The 3,291-nt window shown below is 41.7% G+C and overlaps 1 long non-coding RNA gene across 1 annotated transcript; it reads right to left on the bottom strand.

The window, feature by feature from the left end:
• Window positions 1-739: 739 nt before the first annotated feature.
• On the bottom strand, window positions 740-2,784 carry LOC119617211. The gene is made up of 2 exons (XR_005233434.1): window positions 2,431-2,784; window positions 740-2,166 (listed from the first exon to the last, which is right to left on the bottom strand). It is a non-coding gene; the product is annotated as an uncharacterized LOC119617211 (long non-coding RNA).
• Between the last annotated feature and the right edge of the window lie 507 nt (window positions 2,785-3,291).

The following is a 3,291-nucleotide window of genomic DNA, read 5'->3' as shown; positions in this document are numbered from 1 at the left end:
ACTGAGAGGCTTCATGAGTCCTCCTGGAGGAAGGATCGGCCTTCAGATCTGCTCCTGGAGGAAGGAACGGCCTTCAGATCTGCTCTCATGGTGTCGGTGAGAACAACATGAGAGACTGAGAGGCTTCATGAATCCTCCTGGAGGAAGGATCGGCCTTCAGATCTGCTCCTGGAGGAAGGAACGGCCTTCAGATCTGCTCTCATGGTGTCGGTGAGAACAACATGAGAGACTGAGAGGCTTCATGAGTCCTCCTGGAGGAAGGATCGGCCTTCAGATCTGCTCCTCATGGTGTCAGTTAAGACCTGTAACCTTCTCTCTGCTGAAGACAAAGATCAGCGTTCAGCAGCTCAACCAACAAACCTCCCTCAGAGCTCACAGGCAAACTTTAACACGATGGTCATCGACAAAACTTTTATGGTTTGACTTTTCAGCAGCATCACCAACAAACAGAAGATTTAAAGATTTTATCTGTAATTACAAACAGGTGAGGAACCGAACATCAACATTATATAAACACTTTAACCCAGCTGATGGCAACTTTTATATTTCTACACTGTCTTGTATTTTTATTTATTGAAAAGATGTAAATATTACCTCCTGTGTCCTGGAGACGAAACATCTCAGCTGGATGCTGGGTTTCGTCTTCTGCGTGTGCTGGAGTGTGTTGGTGTTTGTGTTTGTGTTTCTGTTAGTGTTAGTGTTTGTGTTTGTGTTTGTGTTAATGTTAGTGTTGGTGTTAGTGTTTGTGTTTGTGTTAGTGTTGGTGTTGGTGTATGTGTATGTGTTAGTGTTTTTGTTTGTGTTTGTTGGTGTTATTGTTTGTGTTATTGTTTGTGTTTGTGTTGGTGTTTGTGTTTGTCGGGGCACCGGGGGTCCTAAACACACCACAGGATGGACTCATGTCTCCTCTGGCTCGTCTTCCTGGATTCAGGGACAAAAGACGTCGGAGGATAAAACGATTCAAACCAGTTTCAGTCCAGTCCAGCAGTCAGCAGGAGCACTTAGCCAATACTTTCAGGTCAGAAGTCAAAAATATTGGATTTTTACCTAACTGGGTGCTATACACTGATAAGATTTATATGTAAGCTACTCAAATAATGAAAGAATTGTCCAAATAAACAGCTTTAGAGCTGTTAAAAGCCAACAGCAGCAGAGTTTATTCTGTTCAGTTCAGTTTATAACATTTATAACTGTAGCTCACACCATAACCCATCTAAGAGAACAGCAGATGATCCAAAATAAGTCACTTTTATTGTACGGTATGCTCTTAGGTGAATTAAAGACTTAAACCGACACATTTAAAGTCCAATAATCCAACCTTCAGCTGAACTAATGGATGGATTCCTCTGAGACGAGATGTTCCTACTGTTCTCCACACTGCCGTAGGTTTTAGAAACTTCATTTATATGTGAATTTAACAAAGGTATTTTAGTAAATAACTATATTTGTACTTCCTCAAAGATGAGGCCAGGAAATGTCTGGATGATGTCTCTGAGCTGCTTGGGTCCGAAGGCAGCAGCTTCTGACAAGTCTGAGTTTAAATGATTTTTAAAACATAATTCTCATCTTGTTGACTGTTTTCATTTTAAATTTATGCTGAAATTATTTTCAGATAGTCCCTAATGAAAGCAAAAACTAATTAGTCCAACACAGAGGTGTCTGTGTGGTTATACGCCCCGATAATAAATGTGGATGAGGTGAAACCATCTGCCTTCAGACGAGTGTGTATATATCACAGTGATCTGAAGGCCTTTAAACATTCAGAACGTTACAGAATCCACGCGTCACATCTAACAGGTTGTTTCTGCCTCCACTGGAATCAGCCAGCTCTGACCTGCTGAGTTCAAACTGTTTTTATGGGATGTCTGTACATTAAAGTCTCCATCAGGAACAGCAGGTCCTCCGTCAGCCCTCTGATGGGTTTCAGACGCCCTGCAGCTGCTCAGACGGTTGTTGCAGGTACGAAGTCGTTACCCGCAGACGTGCGACTACAGAAGGCAACAGGAAGTCAGCAAGGTCTGAGCACTTCCTGTGAAAACGCTCAGCTTCCTGGTTCCTTTACTGTAAGTTAGATCTGAGGAGGAATCGCTGACTCGCAGCTGCTGGGTTCCATTCACTGCGAGCAGGAGGCACCAAATTACTGCTGATGTTCCGTCAGACGTGTCCCTGAAGACCGAAGACAACAAATAGTCCATGCCATGTTTAAAATAACAAAGTAATAAAACTAAAATGAAATGAAACAAATCAGCAAATAAATAAATTAAATAAAAAATAAAAGACATAATCACCAAACAAACAAGCAAGAAATCCAATATTTGAAAAAGATAAAAGTGTAAAGTAGAAATGTTGATTTATTGTCAGGCCTCAGAGAACATTAAAGAGTAAAAAAGATTAAAGATTAAAGTCAAACTGTTGAGGAAAAAGTCAAACCCGTTTCCTGCCGGCGCCTGATGAACCCGACTGGATTTATTCTGGTTCCTCTTCTTGCTGCAGCCGAGGATTCTGGGTGATTTGATGCTGAAAACGACCTGAAGTTTTCAGAGGTGGGGTCTTTGTTACTGCCACAGCATCAATCATACAACTTCCTTCAGTCCTTCACAATAAGAGTCTCAAACCACCGAGGTTTATAAAAACAGAAGTTCTTCCAGGTTTCACAGCTCCAGATGTTAGTGTTTTAATCATTTCTTTACTGAAGAAAATTCTGGATTTACAGACACGTCCTTACAGGAAAACCACCGGAGTTTCACATGTGATCCGTGTAAAAAACCTGAACCAGAACCACACAGAAACTGTCCTCCTCTCAGAGACTTGTTTTATTGTGACGGGTCTTTTATTTTCTGGTCTCTTCCTGTCAGCTGCACCTACAGATATCCTCCACAGGGTGGCGCTGTGGTTCCATCAGGCTTTAAACTGGACTTTTCCTCCTGGCTGAAGAGCAGAACTTCAGCCTCAGCACCATCAGAACAACATGTGATCAATAAGGCTTATCGGCTGAATTAAAGCAAATAATCAACTTTAGAACAAATAAAATCCACAGAAACTCAAACTTTCCTCCTGATGGTTTGTTTCAGGGATGAAACTCTTCCTCAAACATCTGTACTGTAAAATGTTTATTTCTTTAATAAAAACTGAAGGTTTTCAGCAGAAGACAACAATACATGTTTTTATTAATAAATCCTTTTTTAAACTAAAGCAGGAGCTGATGTGGAGCTGAGGTGGAGCTGAGGAGGAGCTGAGGTGGAGCTGATGTGGAGCTGAGGTGGAGCTGAGGTGGAGCTGAGGTGGAGCTGA

The sequence above is a fragment of the Kryptolebias marmoratus genome, linkage group LG7 (genome assembly GCF_001649575.2).
Source record: "Kryptolebias marmoratus isolate JLee-2015 linkage group LG7, ASM164957v2, whole genome shotgun sequence".
Classification (NCBI taxonomy): domain Eukaryota; kingdom Metazoa; phylum Chordata; class Actinopteri; order Cyprinodontiformes; family Rivulidae; genus Kryptolebias; species Kryptolebias marmoratus.
The sequence above is the reverse complement of the archived record's forward strand: the minus strand, read 5'-3'. Positions and strand labels throughout refer to the sequence as shown.